Here is a 22,441-nt window from a genome sequence, read left to right on the forward strand (position 1 = left end):
TCCTGGATTTTATCTGGTAACCCCAGACCCTGGCCTTTCTCCTTCTCAGCCCATACTACTGATCCTTTTGCCAATTTTTATTTTAAATCCTCATTTGAATGATTTTTACTTAAAAGTCATTCAAATGTGTTTATTTCTTTTTTTTTAAATTTTCAGTGTTTATTTTTGAGAGAGAGAGACAGAGACAGAGACAGAGACAGAGCGCCAGCAGAGGACAGGCAGAGAGAGGAAGACAGAATCTGAAATAGGCTCCAGGCTCTGAGCTGTCAGCACAGAGCCTGATGCAGGGCTCGAACCCACAAACCATGAGATCATGACCTGAGCCAAAGTCAGATGTTTCACTGACCGAGCCACACAGGTACCCCTCAAATTTGTTTTAAGAATTGCCACCAGACATTTCTGCAGGGTCTCTGGCCTCACACAGCCCTGCCTCTGGCTCCACGGGCCCAGCACACAGCAGAGCCCCTGCATCCATGGGGGCTGCCAGGTAAGGTGAGTGCAGAAAGCAGGGCGGGCAGTTCTAGCCTGGCCCTGCGGACTGGTCCTGGTGACGGGCACTGGTAATTGAGCCTGGATACTGAGCGCTGGGGTCCAAGCACAGGGTATCATGTCCTGGCTCCAAGTGCTGGGCTCTGGGTCTTGGAAACCAGGATCAGGGAGAAGGCCAGGAGTCCTTGGTCACTGGGCAAAGGGAACTTCAGCTCAGCAGCAGTCACGAGCCTGGTGTCCCTTACTGCCCAGGGTGGGGCTGGCGGCGAGGAGCTGCCCAGTCCCCAGCTGTTTTGTAACAGCTGCTGGACTAGGCTAGACCGGAAATTTAAGGAGCTGGGGGTGGGGTGGGAACAAAGGGGTCAGTGGACAGAGCAAGGCCACTTGGGAAAACTGACTTGGGTCCCTGGCCCGAGAGTGAGAGCAGGCTGGAGCTCCAGACCTCTCCGAGGCAGACAGAAGGGCCCTAGTGGTGAAGGGCCCTAGTGTTGAAGGCCCGATGGGCGGTAGGGAGAGTGGGAACTTTTAGGCCCCCTGTCTGTCTACCCTCCTCCCTCTTTGCCAGCCTCCTGGCTCAGCTCCCAGGCCAAGGCAGCTGGCGTGATTAGTGTGGGCCGAGGGAGTAGGAATGCCAGAGGCTTGTCTCCTGTCTCAGAACACGGGGATCCGGCAGCGCAGATGGCACAACAGAGATGAGAAAGAGTGGCCACAAGATAAGAAGAGATAAATAGGGCGGACACCAGAGACAGACCAGAGAAGCAGGGCAAGACACAGAGTGAGAGACCCAACTCCACGTAGGGAAATGGGTGGTGGTGGAGGGAGGCATCGGCAGCTCCTGGGCAAGCAGACCTTCTCTTTATCTCTTCCTAAGCCCCGCCGGGTCTGAGTGTCTCCCCTCTGTGTCCTCTATCCCTGGGTTTCTCAACCTCAGTCCTGCTGATGTTTGGGGCAGGATAATTCTCTGATAGTCTGTGGGGGGAAGCTGTCCTGTGTATTGTAGGATATTTAGCTGCTGCTAAATCCCTCGGGTTTTAGGTGAACGTTAGGTGAACGCCAGATGCTAGTTCACCCTACCCCCCAGGTTGTGACCCCCCCCAAAATGTCTCTAGATCTAGTCAAATGTTCCCTGGGAAAGGGATGAATCACTATATTGTACACCTGAAACTAATATGACACTGTATGTTAACTAACTGGAATTTGAATCAAAACTTAAAACAACAAAACAAATGTTCCCTGGGCAGGAATTGCCCCTGGCTAACAATCTTCCCTGTTTCCAAGTAGATAACTGTGTGCTGGAGAAGAACCAACTCCTGGGTTCTGGCTGGTTCTCCCTTGTGCTCCCCACTACCGCCGCCCCCCGCCCCCCCGCCCCCCCCGCCCCGGCATGGCTTCAACTGCCTGCCTCGGAAGCCAGAGAAACTGAGACTAAAGCGGCAGTGAACTCGGGGAGCCTGGGTGGCTCAGTCGGTAAAGTGTCCCACTTGAGCTCAGGTCATGATCTCATGGGTCGTGAGTTCAAGCACCACGCTGGGCTCTGTGCGGACAGCTCAGAGCCTGCAGCCTGCTTCGAGTTCTGTGTCTCCCTCTATCTCTGCGCCTCCTCCCCTCACGCTCTCTCTCAAAAATGAATAAGCGTTAAAAACAAATATAAAGCAGCAGTGAACAGAGTCCCTGCCCTCCTGCCATTCCTAGTCCTAGTCCATCCAGAAAGCACTACAGGTGTGTCTTGGGGAGAGTGTGCTTTGAGTGTGTGTGCACGCTTTTTTCTATAGGAAGTGGGAAAGATGAGCCCCTGAGTACATCTGGACTAGACATTTGTAGCAAGTATGCATGTTATCCGCAATGCTCAGATGTAAGACATGTCACATCTATTTATTTCTCTACATCACGTTATCTGCTCCAACCCCCTCCCACCCTGCCGCCAGGCTGGCGGGAAATTCGATCACAGTCATATTTGGGGAATCCCAGTGGAATGCCAGTAAATGTTTACAACCGTCTTGAGGGGGTGGTGTTAGGAAGAGACTTAATTTGTAACATTTGCCTATTTTCGTAGTATAAATAGTGCCACCACAGCAGATTTCAAGCTGCCAACATGATGTTACCGAAGGTGGTGTGTAGATGTGCACCATCATGCTACGTTTCCACCGCGCAGATGTGAATGGCCCAGGAGGACAGAAGATAGCAGAATGCAGGGAAATGATTAGGAAGTGGTTATTACCTTTGAATACACTCTTTAAAAAAATGTTTAAGTGTTATTTATTTATTTTGAGAGAGAAAGAGTGAGCGAGTGAGCAAGTGCATGACCTGGGGTGGAGCAGAGAGAGGGGCAGAGAGAGGCTCCACACCGCCAGCACAGAGCCCGTTGTGGGGCTCGAGCTCATGACCTGTGAGAGCATGGCCTGAGCCGAAACCAGAAGTCAGATGCTTAATTGACTGAACCCCCCGAACGCCCTAAACTTACTTTCTTTATTTAAAAAAATTTTTTTAATTTTTTTTTTTCCCCTGAGAGAGAAAGAGAGGCAGCGTGAGCAGGAGAGGGTCAGAGAGAGAGGGAGACACAGAATCCGAAGACAGGCTCCAGGCTCCGAGCTGTCAGCACAGAGCCTGATGCCAGGCTTGAATGCACGAACTGTGAGATCATGACCTGAGCTGAAGTCAGACGCTTAACCAACTGAGCCACCCAGGCGCCCCTAGATTTACTTTCTTTAACTGCAAGTTTATATCATTTAATTTTTGATAATGTCCCCACCCCTCCTAAGCACTATTCCTGAGGATGTGTCCAGTTCAGAACGTTCAGGGGAGGACTCTACTAATCAGCAATTAATTTTGCTCTATCCTCATGAATCTGCTTGGCTTTGCCACAGTGGCCTTTCTCTGTGGCTCCCAAACTACCACACTCGGGGCACACAGGCACATCCATCACTCCCCCGGAAACAGAAACTCTGCAGCTCTTGGAGTGAGCGGGAGTGCTGCAAAGTTGCTATTTCTCAAGATCATGGCTTCATCAAAGACACTCAGACCCTGTTCACTTTCTCAGGCTTGGGAAATCTCTTCCCGTCTCCTCTGATGAGCCACTTCTGCCCCTCCCAAGCCTGGGAGCCCTGCGTTCTGGAATAACCCAGACTCGTGTCTCCTAGAGCCGGGCCTCAGTAAACAAAAGCCCTGGCTGAGGGAGTCTTGTGGTGCCTGGCAACCTCTGCTTTTGGCCTGGCGGCCCTAAGCCTTAACAGCCTCAGTCCCCACCCCCCAGGGCAAAAGGGAGGAAAGCTACCTAACTAGGAGATCAAAATGCAAATTACAAACTCTGCCTCGTTGTCAGACCACTGTGTTGGCAACAATGAGCTGATGCACTGAACTAAGCAAAAGGAAGAGTTGATGTTACAAAAGAAGAGATTCTAGCTAGACTTCAAGAAAGACCTCCCAACCTGTGTGGAGGGAATTAAACAGACACTGTGAGGGTAAGTAGTCTCCCCTCCGGGCTGCCCAGCAACCACTCAAAGCTGACAAGGGCTTCCAAGCTCACATAACAGCCTCTGATGGCTCCCTATCAACTCAGGATGAAGTCAGATTAACAACTGAGTGCAGGGGCGCCTGGGTGGCTCAGTCAGTTAAGCATTCGACTCTTGATTTTTGGCTCAGGTCCTGATCTCCAGGCTTGTGAATTCCAGTCCCACATCCATCTCTGCGCTGAAGGCATGGAGCCTGCTTGGAGCCAGCTTGGGATTCTCTGTCTCCCTCTCTCTCTGCCTCCCCCTGCTCACACACACGCTCTCTCTCTTTCTCTCAAAATAAATAAACATTTAAAAAAATAGCTGACTGCCTGATCTTGTAAGGTAGGAGTTGTCCTATTTACAGATGAGAAAACTGAGTCTCAGACAGGGTAACTCACTTACCTGAAAGCACACAGCTGCATAAGCAGTCAAGGCTGGAATATGAACTCAGATCTGACTCCAAAGCCTGTGTTCTTTGCACAGTGTGACCCAATGTCTCAGCTCCCTTTGACCCTAATATACCTTTGCTGTACCCACCCCCCCGACAGCTTCTGTCACCTCCCCATACAGGGGCTGGGGAAAAGAGAACAAGCCTGAATTTATTGATAAATCGCAAAACAGCAAACTGGTGTTAGTTATTGCTGGCCAGACCAGAGAATATTTTATTTATTTATTAAATATGTATAAGTAATCTCTACCCCCAACGTGGGGCTCGAACTCATGACCCTGATATCAAGAGTCGCATGCTCTTCCAACCAAGCCAGGTGCCCCAAGATCATAGAATGTTTTATTTTATTTATTTAAAACGATTTTTAAATGTTTATTTATTTTGAGAGAGAGCAGGGGAGGGCAGAGAGAGAAGGAGAGACATAGAATCCAAAGCAGGCTCCAGGCTCTCAGCCGTCAGCACAGAGCCCGGTATGGGGCTCGAACTCACAAACCATGAGGTCATGACCTGAGCCGAAGTCGTACACCCAACCAACTGAGCCACCCAGGTGCCCCGAGCATAGAATATTTTAAAGATTACTGTCACTGAACTTTTTCCATGCAGGATAAAGAATTTCTCAGCTTTGGCACTGTTAATACTTTGGACAGGATCATTCTTTATTGTGAGGGGCTGTCCTATAGACTATAGGATGTTTAGCAGCATCCCTGGCCTCTACCCACCAGGTGGCAGTAGTACCCCCACCCCTCCCCCGCCCAGTTCTGAAGTAGCTCAGGGCTGATAGATCAGTGAGGTCCAGGCCCCTGCTAGGGGGCTAGGGAAGTGGCTTCTAAGTCCTGAATTCCTGCCTGGGGCAGGGCCTGTGGTGATCTGGGAAGGCTGAATCTGACTCTCCTGGGAATAACTGGCCTTGTCAGGACCCAATCAGAGTCCAAGAGGGGTTAGTGCTGTTGCATTTACTACCCCCGCAAAGGGGGCAACCCAGCTGCAGGAGGAGCTTGCCTGGACTAGGGGTGGGAAAAGAGGGACCACTAGCGGTTAGGGCCACATCCTGCTTCCACTGAGTTCAGTGCTTCCAGGCCCCCTTGAGGGGGCACAATATTCCCTTGAATGGGGCACATGGGTCGTTCGGTCGGTTAGGGGTCTGACCTCAGCGCAGGTCATGATCTCAGGGTTCAAGGGTTCAAGCCCTGCATCAGGCTCTGTGCTGGCAGCTCAGATCCTGCTTCAGATCATTTGTCTCCCTTTGGCTCTGCCCCTCCCCCAGTCTTGCACATGCACTCTCTCTCTCTCTCTCAAAAGTAAATAAACATTGGGGCGCCTGGGTGGCTTAGTTGGTTAAGCGTCCGACTTTTGCTTAGGTCATGATCTCATGGTTCGTGGGTTCGAGCCCGGCGTCGGACTCTGTGCTGACTGCCAGCTCAGAGCCTGGAGCCTGTTTCAGAGTCTGTATCTCCCTCTCTCTCTGACCCTCCCCTGCTCACGCTGTCTTTTTCTCTCTCTCCTAGAAATAAATAAAAAAATATTTAAAAAAAGTAAATAAACATTAAAAAAATATTTCCTTGAATGAACTTTCATACTTTCATGTCTCTGCATCTTCACAGACTCTTACTGTGCCCCACATATCCCTCTAGAACCAGCTCAAGGGGCACCTGAGTGGCTCAGTCGGTTAGGCATCCAACTCTTGGTTTTGGCTCAGGTCATGGTCTCCCAGTTTGTGAGCTTGAGCCCCGAATCAGGTTCTGTGCTGACAGTGCAAAGCCTGCTTGGGATTTGCTCTCTCTGCCCCTCCCTTGCTCTCTCTCTTTCTCTCTCTCAAAATAAATAAGTAAACTTAAAAAAAAAAAAGGAACCAGCTCAAACATCTCTTCTTCGGGAAACCTTCCCTGCCCCTCTGAGGCTGTTGGTGAAACTGAAGACCCCTGGGGGTAAGTGTTATACTGTATTTCATCTGCATATTTTGTATCCCTTCCTATCTCATAAATGGGGCAGGAATTCAGTCAAGACTTGAGTTTATTTTATTTATATTGAGAACTTCTGTGGCAATCTCTGTGCTATGGGAACATAGAGGACACAGGACACAATTCCCAGTCCAGCTTGATAAGCAGAATGAATGAATGGAAGCTGATACAAATGCTAGTGTTGGGGGTTGAGAGTGATACTTACAACCCCTCCACCAAGTTCAAACAAACTGAGCCGTGTTTACACAGGCCAGTTGAGACAATAGGATGGAGAGCCAAATGAGCTTATTGCTAGTTGCTCATATTTGGACATAAGCTTAAATACTTTCCCCTCTCACATCTGGACCTTGGGAAGAACCATCCAAGGGAGAGTTTGGGCCAGCAGGACAGACATACCTACCCAATCTTTGGGCTACCCCTGAGAGCGGGATCAGAGGGGTGGATCTCCAGACCTGCCTCTTGAAATCTGACTTGAGCACTGGCCTGTGTTCACCACATAAAGGACAGGAGCATTAGGGTCTGAAAAAGGAGAGGAGCCCAGATTTTATTTGCCTGTTGAAGCATCTCTCAGTCTTAACGATCCCATAAAATATTCCTTGTCCTGGGGCGCCTAGGTGGCTTAGTCGATTAAGCGTCCAACTTTCGCTTAGGTCATGATCTCGCGGTTCGTGGGTTCGAGCCCTGCATCGGGCTCTGTGCTGACTGCCAGCTCAGAGCCTGGAGCCTATTTCAGAGTCTGTATCTCCCTCTCTCTCTCACCCTCCCCTGCTCATGCTGTCTCTCTCTCTCTCTCTCTCCTAGAAATAAAAAAAAAAAAATTCTTTGTCCTCTGAGGAGGAGCAAGTGATTGAGAAGAGAGAGGAATGGTAAGGAAGTACAGATAGGAGCTCTCTGCAGTCCCTCTTATAAGGGAGATTTATGAAGCCTCCACCATTATGACCTAATCACCTCCTAAAGGCCTCACTTCCAGTTACTAGCACCTTGAGGGTTAGTGCTCACATGAATGGGGGAGGGGGGGAGGGCACATTCAATCTGTAATAGCAGGTGTGAATGAGAAATTTCTGGGAGGTGTGGCCTAGACGTGTACATTAAAAAAAAAGGGGGGTGGGCTGATTGGGTGGCTCAGTTGGTTAAGCATCTGACTTCTGGTGATTCGTGGGTTCAAGCCCCACATCAGGCTCTGTGCTGACAGCTCAGAGCCTACAGCCTGCTTTGGATTCTGTGTCTCCCTCTCTCTCTCTGCCCCTTCCCTGCTTGTGCTCTGTCTCTCTCTGTTTCAAAAATAAATAAACATTAAAAAATTTAAATTAAAAAAAATCCCTAGTTGACTTAATGTCACCTAGGTGAAGAACCTCTGCTTTATAGAAGAGCCAGCCTTGCAAACAGGAGGATGGGGGCCTTTGTTAGTGATTTTCAAACTTGTTTGCATGTTGGAATCACCTGTGGAAACTTCAAAACTCATGATGCTTGCATCCCACCTCCAAAGACTGGGTTTACTTGGCCTGGGATGTGGTCTGGGGTGTTGGAATTTTTAAAATATCCCGAGAAGATTTCAATGTGCAGACAAGTTTGGGAAACACTGGACTAGAATATTCCCTGATGGTAGATGCTAGCCAACTGGCTTACGTACTAACCATCTGCTTGAGCTCAGCCATGAAGGGCTTCCTTTTGCCAATGATCAACAGGAAAACAAGCAACGGTTCCCCTGACCAGAGTGGTTTCGTTCTTCTGCAAAGCAGAGTTGGAGCTGAAGTTACTTTGGCTGGTCTGAACAGTAACAAAGGTAACTGCTCCTCTTTTTCGCAGGTGGCCCCTCAAGCTCAGAGGGTCACCCACTGGTGCTGGTGTCAGTTTTCCCTTCCCAGCTTCCTTCCTGCTGGAGAGCTTCTTGTATACAATAGAAAGCTCCAACAGCTTCTCTCTGTTCATCATGACCCCAGCTTAGAACCCAACTCAAACCGATTCCTTTATCCTGGAATATGATGCGAGAAGCAAAGGTGAAAGAAAAACAAATTAAATTTCATGACATCTTACAGCCTATTGACAAGTCCTTGAGGCAGGCAGAGTGACCTTCCTCTGAGAACTCCGCTGCCTTGATGATGACACTTTGCTACGGACAAAAGGCAATCTTAATATTATCTCAGCCTCCAGGATCCTGTAAGTCTCCTTTAATATATAAAAATTCCTTTGGAAACTTCTTTTATCTCTACCCCCCAAGTATATGTTAGCAACCATCCTCCAAGCAGATGGCTCACTGATACACATGTGAAGGGTCTCATGACTGAGATTTTATTAAACAGTAGTAAATAACCTTTTCCTGACAACAGCTAGCCCCCTCAAGGTCCTGGAAACCTTCCAAAATTCCTTAGAGACTTAGGCTCTGCCTAACCCCCTCCCAACCTGAAAGTATATAATCAGTTACCCGTCATAACCCCAGTGCGCCTCTTTCTGCCCATAGGTCCTATCCCTGTGCTTTAATAAAACCACCTTTTTTACACCAAAGATGTTTCAAGAATTCTTCCTTGGCTGTCAGCTTTGAACCCCACCGTTTCCACATCAGAATTTGTCTTTCTCAACTCATGGCTCTGCTTGCCAACTGTGTTGGCTTCATTCTCAGGAAGGCTCTCTCCACGTGGTGGTGAAGATGATATTAACAAGTCCAGGCTGCTCCTCTTATGGTTTAGCAATCCCAGGAAAAAAAAAAAGGGGGGGGGCTCTTTTCTCAGTGCTCCAGCCCAGGTCCCAGGCGGATGCTAACTCCCTCTGCTAGCTTGGTTTGAGACACCTGCCAATCATTGTGGCCAAAGGAATGAAACTTGCTGATCAGCCAGAGTCACCTGCTCATCCTGGAGCCAGAGTGGGGATGGGAAGGCTTCTCAAAGGATTATCAGAGCGTCTTCCCAGAGGAGGAGGAATGGAAGGGTGCTGAGCAGGCATGGCAACAGATGGTCACTCGATTTGCTCCCAGGTTAGGAGGAGATGTACAGAAATCACAACAACATAAGATAGAATCTGACATATGCAGAGTAGGTTTGGGGGCTCCTGATGGAGGGGGCCTAGAACTGTTGAGATAAAGCCTTTGATAGGTGGGGCCATTGGGGAAGAAGGGGATGAGCTGGCACAAGGAGGCAGGAAGTCCAGAGGATGGTCAAGACAAGCACACGTGATATGAACACTGTACTGAAAGCTGAGGCTGGTGAGGACATGGAGGCCAGATGGGGGAAGACCTTGAGCTTGCCCTTCATTCCAATGTCAATGGAAAGCTTTTGAAGGTGAAGGGAAGCTGGAAAGACAGTAGGAGATTAGACCACGTGGGACCTTGTAGACCACATAGAGGATTTAGGGTTTGATCTTGAAAGCACTGAAGCCAGAGAACAATAGGATCAGGGTTGGGCTTGAGAGACAGCTTTCTGAGTACCTTCTGGAGCAGGGCCTTGATGGAGAGTAGCAGGAGGAAGGAGGCAGGGAGGCCAGGGAAGACCTTTCAATCATAGCCAACACTTATTTACTCCTTACTCTGGCCCAGACACTGTCCTAATCGCTTCACAGGTGTTGGGACATGTCAAGGCCTGGAACAGGGGGTAGGGATTCAAAAGATGTTTTGGGGGCAGAATACACTGGATTTCGATGCCATAGAATGGATTAGGTAGAAAGAGAAAGTCAGGATTCCTCTAAGATTTTGAACCTGAGTGATCAGAACGTTAGAGGAGCCTCTATAAGAAACAGAAAGAAGAACCAAGAAAAATCTATATACATTTACTGCTGCCAATTCTGTGCCTTCACTGTTGCTGGCCTCTAGGAAGACAAAGAACCAAGCTCATTGTTGCCTTCCGGGAGATGGCTCTCTGCAGGAGACACAGGCATGTAATGGGTAATTCCAATATATTGTGCTGAGTGTGGGCAGACATGTACAAGCAGAGTGGGAGGGAGGCAGTAATAGGACTTCCATTCACACAGTTGCTGGAGCTGGAAAAGGAGACTTGACTCCTCCCTCCCTCTCTCCTCCAGTCAATCAACAAGACCAGTAGATTTGATTTCCTAAATATCTTTTACTAAGATATTAATAAGAGAGAGAGAGAGCATGAATGAGGGAAAGGGGCAGAGGGAGGGAGGGAAAGAGAGAGAGAGAGAGAGAGAGACAGAGAGAGACAAACAGAGAGAGAGAATCCTAAGCAGGTTCCAACCTCAGTACTGAGCCCCACACGGGGCTTGATCCCATGACCCGGGGATCATGACCTGAGCCAAAATCAAGAGTCAGCTAGGCACCCCTCCTAAATATCTTTTTTTTTTTTTTTACAGTGGTATGATTTTATTCATAAAACACAGAAATAGGAAAAATATTTACCATGTTAAAAGTCAGGAGAATTATCAGTTTCGAGAGAAAGATTAAAGTGGTGACTAAGAGGTACCATGAAGACACAGTTTCTGCAGCATTGGTAATTCTCTTTTTTTAAAATTTATTTTGAAATTTACATCCAAGTTAGTTAGCATATAGTGTAATAATGATATCAGGAGTAGATTCTAGTGATTCATCCCCTACATATAAAACCCTGTACTCATCCCAATGAGTGTCTTCCTTAATGCCTCTTACCAACTTAGCCCCCCCCCACAACCCCTCCAGTAACCCTGTTTGTTCTCTGTATTTAAGAGTCTCTTATGTTTTGTCCCCCTCCTTGTTTTTATATTATTTTTGTTTCCCTTCCCTTATATTCATCTGTTTGTATCTTAAATTCCTCACATGAGTGAAGTTATATATTTGTCTTTTTCTGACCAATTTCACTTGGCATAATACCCTCTAGTTCCATCCACGGAGTTGCAAATGGCAAGATTTCATTCTTTTTGACTGCTGAGTAATACTCCATTGCGTGTTTGTGTGTGTGTGTGTGTGTGTGTGTGTGTGTGTATACACACACATATACACCCCACATCTTTTTTAAAAAATTTTAAATGTTTTATTTATTTCTGAGATAGAGAGAGACAGAGACAGAGACAGAGACAGCATAAGCAGGGGAGGGTCAGAGAGAGAGGGAGACACAGAATCTGAAACAGGCTCCAGGCTCTGAGCTAGCTGTCAGCACAGAGCCCAATGCGGGGCTCAAATCCATGAACTGTGTGATCATGACCTGAGCCGAAGTCGGACGCTTAACTGATTGAGCCATGCAGGCGCCCCTACACCACATCTTCTTTATCCATTCATCTGTCGATGAACATTTGGGCTCTTTCCATACTTCAGCTATTGTCAATAGCGCTGCTATAAACATTGGGGTGAATGTGCCCCTTTGAAACGGCACACCTGTATCCCTTGGATAAATACGTAGTAGTGCAATTGCTGGGTCATAGGGTAGTTCTATTTTTAATTTTTTGAGGAACTTCCATACTGTTTTCCAGAGTGGCCGCACCAGTTTGCATTCCCACCAGCAGTGCAGAAGAGACCCTCTTTCTTTGCATCTTCGCCAACATCTGTTTTTGCCTGAGTTGTTAATTTTAGCCATTCTGACAGATGTGAGGTGGTATCTCATTGTGGTTTTAATTTGTATTTCCCTGATGATGAGTGATGTTGAACATTTTTTCATGTGTCTGTTAGCTATCCAGATGTTTTCTTTGGAGAAGTATCTATTCATGTCTTTTATCCATTTCTTCACTGGATTATTTGTTTTTTGGGTGTTGAGTTTGATAAGCTCTTTATAGATTTTGGATACTACTCCTTTATCTGATACGGCATTTGCAAATATCTTTTCCCATTCCATCAGTTGCCTTTTAGTTTTGCTGATTATTTCCCTTGCTGTGCAGAAGTTTTTATTTTGATGAGGTCCCAATAGTTCATTTTTGCTTTGGTTTCCTTTGCCTCTGGAGATGTGTTGAGTAAGAAGTTGCTGCGGCTGAGGTCAAAGAGGTTTTTGCCTGCTTTCTCCTCTAGGATTTTGATGGCTTCCTGTCTTATGTTTAGGTCTTTCATCCATTTCTGTATAGTGTAAGAAAGTGGTCCAGGTTCATTTTTCTGCATGTCGCTGTCCAGTTTTCCCAGCACCATTTGCTAAAAAGACTGTCTTTATTCCATTGGATATTCTTTCCTTCTTTGTCAAAGATGATTTGGCCATACGTTTGTGGGTCCATTTCTGGTTTCTCTATTCTGTCCCATTGATCTGAGTGTCTATTTTTGTGCCAGTACCATACTGTCTTGATGATTACAGCTTTGTAATACAGCTTGAAGTTCGAGATTGTGGTGCCTCCAGCTTTGGTTTTCTTTTTCAGGATGCTTTGGCTATTTGGGGTCTTTTCTGGTTTCATACAAATTTTAGGATTGTTAGTCCTAGCTCTGTGAAGAATGCTGGTGTTATTTTGATAGGGATTGCATTGAATATGTAGATTGTTTCGGGTAGTATCGACGTCTTAACAATATTTGTTTTTCCCCACCTAAATAACTTTTGGACATCTTTTGAATCCGCTTACTTTTTCTTCATCCCCACTGAAAAACATTAGATCAAGACATTTTGTCTTCTTGTTTGAACTACTGTAATATGACTTCCTAATTGGCCTTTCTACTTTCATTCTGGCTTGCCCTAATCCATTCTCACACTGTGCCAGAATAATCCTTTACAAAAGGATATCTGAATCCCTCCCCTGGCTATAAATCTTTCAATAGCTTCCCATTGCTCTCAGAGTAAAATCCAAAATCCTCAACCTGGCTAATCAGAGCTGGCAGGATATGGCTGGTTAGGACCTCACCAGACTCATTGTGTTTTAGTTCCTATTACACTCAATGTGTAGGCCTAACAATATTTAGGATGTGCCAAGTTCCTTCAGGCCACAGGGCTTTCCCACATGCTTTTCCTTTTGCCTGTAATGTGCTTCCCTAGTTCTTGCCTGGTTGATTACAAATTTATGAGTCACTTCCTCAGTGAAGCCTCCTCTGACCTTCTAGCCTCGGTTGGGATCTCTAGATTCCATGTTAAGAATCAATTTTTTCTAAATACTGGGGCGCCTGGGTGGCTCAGTAGGTTAAGTGTCTGACTTCGGCTCAGCTCATGATCTCACAGTTTGTGGGTTCAAGCCCCGTGTCGGGCTCTGTGCTGGGACAGCTAGCTCAGAGCCGGGAGCCTGTTTCAGATTCTGTATCTCCCTCTTTCTCTGACCCTCCCCTGTTCATGCTGTCTCTCTCTGTGTCAGAAATAAATAAAACATAAAAAAAAAATCAAATTTTTCTAAGAAAAAAAATAAAAAAGAATCAGCTTTTTTTTCTATAAAGGGCAGATAATAAATATTTTAGGCTTTGCAGGTCACAGAATGTCACCACTACTCAATTCTGTGTCATAACAGGTGTAGATCATACACAATGAATTTATGAATGCTGAACTTTGACTTTCATATATACTTTTCACATGTCACAAAATATGAGTCTTCTTTTGATTTTTTCCAACCATTTAAAAATGTAAAAACAGGAGCACCTGGGTGGCTCAGTTGGTTAAGTGTCTGACTCCTGATTTCTTCTCAGGCCATGATCTCAAGGTTCATGAGTTTGAGCCCCGCATCTGGCTCTAAACTGACAGTGTGGAGACTGCTTGGGATTGTCTCTCTCTGCCCTTCCCCTGGTCACACTTGCTGTCTCTCTCTCTCAAAATAAATGAATAATAATAAAAAAAGAATTAAAGATGTAAAAACAGTTCCTAGCTTCTGGCTATACAAAAATAGGAGGAGGGCTAGCATTGGCTTATAGGCTACAGTTGGTGAACCCCTGTTCTATGATGTCAATAGCATATATCACATACTTTCCTGTGTTGCACATGTCACAGTGATAATAAATTATGGATGCAATAGACTTTTTTTTTTTGCAGTGGACTTAAAATTAAAAAAAAATGTTTATTTATTTTGAGAGAGTGAGAGAGGGAGAGAGCACACACACACACATGTGTGAGCTAGCGCAAGCAGGGGAGGGGTAGAGGAAGAGAGGGACACAGAGAATCTTAGGCAGGCTCCATGCTGTCAGCGCAAAGCCCTACACTGGGCTTGATCCCACGAACTGTGAGATCATGACCTGAGCTGAAACCAAGAGTTGGGCTTTTTTTTTTTTTTTTTAAGAAATGATGCAAGAATTAAAAAAAATTTTTTAAGTATTTATTTTAAAATTATTTTTAATGTTTATTTTTGAGAGTGAGAGATAGAGCATGAGCAGGGAAAGGGCAGAGAAAAGGAGACACAGAACCTGAAGCAGGCTCCAAGCTCTGAGCAGTCAGCAAAGAGCCTGATGTGGGGCTCGAACTCACAAACCCATGAGATTGTGACCTGAGCCGAAGTCAGATGTTTAACTGACTGGGCCACCAGGTGCCCCAAATGTTTATTTATTTTTATTTTTTAAATTTTATTTCTGAGAGAGAGAGAGAGAGAGAGCGAGCAGGGGAGGATCAAACCTATGAACTGTGAGATCATAACCTGAGCCAAAGCCAGACACTTAACCGACTGAGCCACCCAGGCACCCCTAAAAATTAGCCTTTTAAAAAATGTTTATTTATTTCTGAGGACGGAGACAGAGTACCAGCAGGGGAGGTACAGAGAGAGAGGGAGACACAGAACCCAAAGCAGGCTCCAGGCTCTGAGCTGTCAGCACAGAGCCTGACATGGGGTTCAAACTCAGAAGCTTGAACTCACAAGCCATCAGTCAGATCATGACCTGAGCTGAAGTTAGATGCTTACTTGACTGAGCCATCCAGGCGCCCCTAAGATGTTCTCTTTCATGAGAAGAGCTCAAAGCTTAGTGGAAAATACAGACATACAAACAATTAACTACACAGCTAGGTAACACTGTATTGGAGGGAAAAAGATTTCAGTCTTCAGCAGATTAGTATGAGATAACAGGGTATGGTGACTCCTAAACTTCTGGAACAGCCTGAGTTGATGCTAAGATAGTAAGGGAGTAAAATGCACAGAAGAGATGTAAAACTACCTGGGTATGCCAGATCACTCAAGGAGCAAGGTCACCGAGGGAGGAGGCTGGACCCAGGGTGCAGGGAGGGGAGGTAAGTTTTGGGCCAGGGAAGGGGTGGAGGTGGAGAGAGGTAAGAACGGACCCAGCAGAGTACTTCAGAAACCAAGCGGAACGACTATGCATTTTTGTATCCCTCTAGTTTATCACTGTGTTCCTTAGGATTTTGCACTGTGTAAGGCATATAACACACACTCAGAAAATCCGTGAATTGAAAATTAAGTTGAATCAGAACCTTTCAAGAAACACTATGCACCGTGCAGGAAAGTGCTCAAAGAAGGAAGAGAGAGCAAGCCGCCTGGATATAATGACGCTGAGGTCAGTTGGGGTGAGGGCAGCTGTGGCACCATCTGAGACTTGAGTTGGGCCTGGTGAGCTTTCCTTGGGGGAAAAGCAGTCGATTTCTTCAGTATTTAGTCATGTTTACTTTGTCCTGGGGATGCAGAAATCGACCAAAACCGATCTCTGTTCTCAAGGACTCACAGCCTCGTGGGGAAAACAAACACAGGCCTTGACAATTATAGTATAAGGTACGAAGAAGGTACGGCGAGAGTAGATATAATGAGGAGCTTGTAAACTTGGAAGGCTTCATAGAAGAGGTGATTGAGCCAGTCTTAAAGGTTGGCGTTCACTTGGGCAGTAATTCCAGAGGAAACAAGCATGTGCAAAACCCTGATAAATGCAGTGGTTCTCAAGCTCGTAAGTGCATAAGAATCCCTGGAGAGTTGCTTCTAATGCAGATTCCAGGCCTATATACTCCCTGGGAAACTTCTGGTTTGATGGGTGAGTGGCATCCATTTTAGCAAGCTTCACTGGACTACTTTTAGAAAATCTCTTTCTGTGCTCCCACAGTCATAGGCCGGGATGGGGGAGCGGGGGTGGGGTTTGCGGGAGGCCGGACAGAGCTCGACTCATGGGGCTCCTGGGTCTCCCAAAGAGGTCACGCTATCACAATAAAAACAGCTCCATTTTGAGTCGCGCTTTCAGGCTACAAGCCCCTTTCACGTGCTTTACTTTGTCGGAGTCTCGCAGCAACTCTTTGGGATAGAAATTAAGAGTCTCCTATCACAGGGGAAGAAACCAAGGCTCAGCGAAGGGAGACGATTTGCTCAAGGTCACAAAGCGAGAGACAGCAGGGCAGAGACCAAAAGCCCGGCGACCTAATTCACAGCTCGGAGACCTTGCAGCAACGAAGGTAGGCCGCAACTGGGTGGGGCTCAGTCCCTCCCTCCGAGCTGGTTCCAAAATGGTGGGGGTTGTGACGTCAGCAACGCCCCCGCCCCTTCCGTCCACCTCCCTCCTTCTTCCCCAGGCCACCCAGGCGGGGGGAGGGGAATGGAACGGAGCAACCCACGTGATTGCCGACAACCTGGCGCGTGACGCAAAGCGGCGGGCCCAACGCTCGCCTTGCCTGGTGGGAAACGTAGTTAAGCCGACCGTCAAGTTGGCAACGAGGGGCGGGCCTCGCACTACATTTCCCAGGAGGCAGCGGGACGCCGCCGCCGCTACCGCCGTCGGAGAGCGGGGACGCGGGGCGCGCTGTCGGGCGGGGGCGAGGTTCGGGCCGGTTGTGCCGTTGCGAGGTTGCAGCTGCGATCGCTGCGGCGGGCTCAGGTGAGTGAGGGTCTCTGATGGGGATTAGGGCAGCTCCACCGGCTCTAGTCGTTCTGGTTTTTATCTTTTTCTCCGCGGCGGCCGGGTCAGGATCCCCGGCAGGCCCGGCGCGGAGGCGCTTCGCCGCGCCTCCCCGCAGGCCTCTGAGCGGGCCCCGCTCTCTCGGCTCCTCCCCTTCCCCGCCCTTCAGGGCTTCCCCTCGCTTCGGCCTAGCTCCCGACGCGCTGGCCCTCCTTTTCTCGAGAGCAGTTCGTACTCCTTTTTCCCCCTCGTTGTGAGCGGTGAGGGAGAGGCCTCCACCTTCTTTATCTCTCCTTTTAGTCGTAGGAACCCCATTATTTGGATTTCTTCTTTTCCCGGAACTCTTTGAGTGCAACCCAGCCCCCCCCCCCCCCCCCCCCCCCCCGGTCTCCATTGGCCTGGTTCTGCCTTCTCCTGGGGCGCATGTGGCTCGCCCTCAGTAAGTGTTAGTCCTTCTTTTCTGCTTTGCGGCCACAGGAGGCATAGTCCGAATTTATCTGCAACGGGAACGTTTGTGCCCCCACTTTTATTTCGGTCTCTTGGGGTGGAGGTGAGGCCGCTGTGCATTCCAGTGGTGATCGGCGTGTGTTCTGCTTGTAGGAGGCAATTTTCTTTGCCTCCCTTAGGACCTCAGCAACTTTTATCAGCTCTTTTCCTCGCCTTTCTAAATCTTAGGGGTGGAGCTTGGCAGAAGCTGGCGAGTAGCGCTGGTGCCCAGAAGTTCGAGGCCATCAGTGGTAGTAGCGTTGTTAGGTAGGAGGGGTTGTTAATTGGATTGAAGGAGAAGCCTCCGAGTATGGTGGAGCGTGGCGGGCGAGAGCCACTGAAGCTTCTGGTGGAAGCGTAACAGATGGATCCTGGAGCCAGCTTTCCTGGGTTCAGATTTCAGTTCTGTTAGCTTTTTATTTTAGGTCAAGGGGCTTCCCTTCCAGGTGCCTCCGTTTCCTTATCTGCAAAATAGCGGTAAGTAACGTGGCTATTCTAGAGAGTTCTTGTGAAGATTAAATGAGATTAAATTGAAAACCGCTTTGCTCATTACTTGGCATGTATTAAACGCTATTATTATTATCATCATCGTTTACAGGATTTCCAGATGGTGGGCCCGGAGTGGAAAGGCAAGGGTCACACTCTCATTTTCCTTTCCTTTCAGACGGCCCTCCCTTTTTTTGTTTTCGCAACTGTTGTCCGTTAGGTTATCTGGACAGCTTGAGGTGTGTGTCATCCACAGTAGTCTGTTGAAGTTAGAAGTGGGTTCCTACCATGAAAAACTTCTGGAGTAAATGATGCTTAGTTTGCCCTTTCCTGGGAATTCTGCTTGGTGAACTAGTGCACAGACTTCAGCAGAACCAAAAACAAGTTTATTCTGTAGCCATTCAGGCTTGATCGTGTCTTGTAATAGGTGAATTGAAGTTTTCCATAAGAAAATCGTTATCTCCAGTACAGACTTGTTTCTTTGTTCTTTAAACCTTTTGGCACCAGTGAGAGGTCTTGGGTTTTGGAGACCGAGGTTTTTAGTCTGCAGCTGAGGTACAGTCCAGTTTTAGTGGCGGTGTAGAAGACTAGAGCAAAAGTAGTTCTTCAGCATATTTCATTAGCATTACTTGTACAGGTACAAGTAATGTACAGGTACTTTTTGAATTTGATTTAGCCATCGAAATCATGGATTATAAGAAGAGTGTCCTGTTTTGTACTGAGAGATTGCAGGCAGGAAGCCTGGAACATTTCTGATTAGCACGGATTAGTGCTGAGATGGAAGAAGGTGAGGCTGCCTGAAAGCAGAAGGCGATTGATCAATTTTATTTATTTTTTTGAATGGATGGTCTCAACCGCTGAGAATCTTAAGATGCCAGGCTGTTTCTCTTGGGCACATTGAGATCCTGAATTGAAGGAAGTGTGGTTAATGGTCGCCTCTCAAATATTGGGTTTTGATGGCTAATTTTGAGGTGTGTCATCCACAGTATGGTGAAGTTAGACTGCTTTGCTTCACACCGTCATTCTGTAAACATCTAAAGATTGATTCAGTCCAGTATTAGGCGGCTGATTCAATAAATAATGCCTGAGGACGTACCATCCGCTGGCTCCTGTGCTAGGCCCTGTGGGTGCAGGGGGTGTGAGACAAAGGGGTTTTGCTTTTGGAGAACTGCCAGTCTACTGGGGGAAGATACAACAGGTAGGCAAATAAATGACAAATTGAGAAAAGTGATGCAGAGATCTCTAGCAGGGGACCCTGTGCTAACAAGGGAAGCCTAAGGGTGGTCCGAGAAGTCCTTTTGGGTGAGAGAGAGGAGCCAGTTTTGTAGGAGAGAGCGTTTGTTTCTAAGGTGGACGGAACAGCAAGTGCTGAAACTTGAAGATGAGAATTTAGTGTACTTTCAGAACTGAAAAGAGGCCAAAAGTAGTTGACAGAGTAGTTACCGTACAGATGGACAGTAAGGTTGTTTGTGGAATCTGTTGAAGCCTTCTGATTTATATTTTAAAATCACTTCTGCAGAGGTGTGGAAGATGGATTAAGGGGGTATTGCTAAGAGGCTGTTGTATAGGTCCAGGCTGGACATGGTGGCTCCCTGAAGTAGAGGGGTGGAATAGAGATGTATTGCTGGGAAGAAGTGAGGAGGTTGGAGAGAGCATAGGTTTAATGTTTAGGACAGGCCATTCTTTTTTATTTTTTTTAAGTATACTTATTTTGGGAGAGAGAGAGAGAGAGCGTATCCCAAGCAGGCTCCACACCATCAGCGCAGAGCCCAATGTAGGGCTTGAACCCATGAACTGTGAGATCATGACCTGAGCTGAAACCAAGTCTCAGACTAACTGACTGAGCCACCCAGGCACCACTAGAACAGGCCATTCTTAATTCGTGGCCCATGCACTTGTAGGGGGCCCATGAACTCTTAAAATTTTTGTGAGGGAGTATATTTTCTCAAAGTTGAGTATGTTCTAACTTCTTCGTTAGTTTCAGTGTTTATGAACCAATACTGTAGAGTCTGTTATGCTGGTTTATAACCCATAAAAAAGTAATTGGCCACAGGTTACCAAGAGAGTTAAGTCAGGGGTATCTTTTCTAAAAGACTGATTTTCTTTTTTAAAATATATGCTTTTTTGTTTTTAAGTAATCTCTGTATACCATGTCAGGCTCAAACTGAAAATGGTGAGATCAAGAGTCGCCCTGTGAACTGAGCCAGCCAAGGTCCCCATTTTTTAGTTTTTCATGGGAACTTTTTTTTTTTAATGTTTATTCATTTAGGGAGGGAAAGAGAGAGCTCAAACGGGAGAGGCAGAGAGAGGGAGGAGGAGAGAGCATCCCAAGAGAGCATCTGTCAGTGCAGAGCCTAGTGAACACGGGGCTCGAACTCAGAACTGTGAGATCCTGACCTTCGCCAAGATCAAGAATCAGATGCCTGACCAGACTGAACCACTCAGGTGCCCTAGGCACCTTTTTCTTAAATCAAGGTTAAATGTTGTGCCATAGAAATCATTTTTTAGTTTCTTTTTGTTGGCAAGGTGCGGGCTGATGCACATACTGAGGAAACTGAATGTTAATGAGCTCAATTTCATGAAAATCCATTTCCTAATTTTTCTTCCACTAGCAGAAATCGTTCCTATTTTAGTGGTAGAAATGGAGCACCATAGTGTATGAAGAGTACGATTTTCTTGCTTTCCTTCAGCAATTAGGGGTTTTAGATGTATACTCATATTTTCTTTTGTTTGTAATGTGTTGTGACATGCTAGCATGTTACTGGGAGCAGAGGGTGTGTTTTCTACCCCAGAGCTAGAGCTCTACCACTGAAGGAACCATGTATTTTTCTTTTTCTGGCGGAGGTTGAAAACTGAAGGCTTATGGACTAAATCAAGTCTCCAGATGTGTTTTGATTGGCTCACACAGTGTTGTAAATTTGAAGTCGTTGTCAACATTAAAAAAACCAAGGAGATTTTATGTAAAAATTTGGATTCAGGGTGCTTTTGACAAATCTGTTCTGCCAGTGTGTCTGTGCTTCGCAGCAGCCATCTTTATGGTTGGGCACGTCCTCTCCAGTTTGTCGTAGCCCTCGCCACAGCCTGACACGTATCCCTGACATGGAGCAGAGTGTCACTCGGTATTATTTTACACCTTTATATTACTTGTCTGTGTGTGGGCATTTTAATTTGCTCTCCATGTTCTAGACATCTGACATAGGTCTCTAATGCCTCTCCTTAAAGTCCTCTTGCTGGCTTAACACTGTATCACCGTTAAAAATGATTTTCTGGGGGCGACTGGCGGTTGAGCATCCGACTTAAACTCAGGTCATTGTCTTATGGTTCTCAGGTTCCAACCCTGCATTGGGCTCCATGCTGACAGCTCAGAGCCTGGATCCTGCTTCGGATTCTGTGTCTCCCACTCTGTCTCTCTGCCCCTCCTCAGCTCGTGCTCTGTATCTCTGTCTCTCAAAAATTAATAAATATTTTAAAAAATTTAAAAATTGTTTTCTGTCTTGGTGCTTTATTTTTTTTGGACAGTGAGGGAGATAAAACTTAGAACATGGTATTATTTTGTTTCCAAACTCAAGAAACCCAAGGGCTTTTAGAAAGCAAAAAGGCAATGGGGCGCCTGGGTGGCTTAGTCGGTTAAGCGTCTGACTTTCGCTTAGGTCATGATCTCGCGGTTCGTGGGTTCGAGCCCCGCGTCGGGCTCTGTGCTGACTGCCAGCTAAGAGCCTGGAGCCTGTTTCAGTCTGTGACTCCCTCTCTCTCTGACCCTCCCCTGCTCACGCTGTCTCTCTCACTCACTCCTAGAAATAAATAAAAAAAAAAAAAAAAAAAAGGAAAAAAAAAGGCATTGATTTGACCCTGCCCATTTTTTAAATTATGCTTTTTATTATGTGTGTTTGTTTATTTAGAGAGAGTACACACGCAAGCAGGGGGAGGGGCAGAGAGAAAGGGAGACACAGAGTCTTAAGCAGGCTCTAGGCTCCGAGCTGTCAGCACAGAGCCCGACGTGGGGCTCAAACCCAGAACAGAACCCAGAACCTGAGCCAAAGTCGACTATTAACGGTCTGAGCCACCCAGGCGCCCCCACTGTCTTCATTTTTGTTCTGCTTGATTTGCTTTTCAGCATCTGGAATGTCGTAGCTGCATAGCTGGGCCTATTTCAGAACATAGAAGGCTAAGCAAAGAGAAGTTGCTGAATGTCTAATTAGAAGACTTTTGGCTCTTGTCCTCAGGCCCGGGAACCAAGGTTGTGTGTGTGTGTTTTTAATATGCCTGTGTGAAGCCCATTGTTTTGTCTTCAGATTCTCTGTGTGGTGGTTTTGTTTTTTGGTTTTTGTGGTGTAGTAACTCCGTTTTTCTTCTCTAATAGTAAGGGCAAAATATGGGGGCACCTGGATGGCTCATCTAGTTGGGCATCAGACTTTGGTTCAGGTCATGATCTTGTGGCATGTGGGTTCGAACCCCATTGGTGAGTTCTGTG

At 46.8% G+C, this 22,441-nt stretch overlaps 1 protein-coding gene across 3 annotated transcripts in view; it reads left to right on the top strand.

Annotated features, from left to right (window-relative positions):
- Window positions 1–16,885: 16,885 nt before the first annotated feature.
- The window catches only part of THRAP3 (thyroid hormone receptor associated protein 3), a 63,908-nt gene continuing 58,352 nt past the window's right edge, over window positions 16,886–22,441 (top strand). The window contains exon 1 of one of the 3 annotated variants that reach the window (XM_039251722.1): window positions 16,886–16,977. The gene's annotated coding sequence lies outside the window, so the exon portion shown is untranslated. Of the gene's footprint in view, window positions 16,978–17,836; window positions 17,962–22,441 lie in introns of those variants that run through there. The other 2 variants (XM_039251724.1, XM_039251723.1) reach the window with 2 other exon arrangements.

Source organism: Hyaena hyaena, unplaced genomic scaffold (genome assembly GCF_003009895.1).
Source record: "Hyaena hyaena isolate Hyena2069 unplaced genomic scaffold, ASM300989v1 scaffold_397, whole genome shotgun sequence".
Taxonomy (NCBI): domain Eukaryota; kingdom Metazoa; phylum Chordata; class Mammalia; order Carnivora; family Hyaenidae; genus Hyaena; species Hyaena hyaena.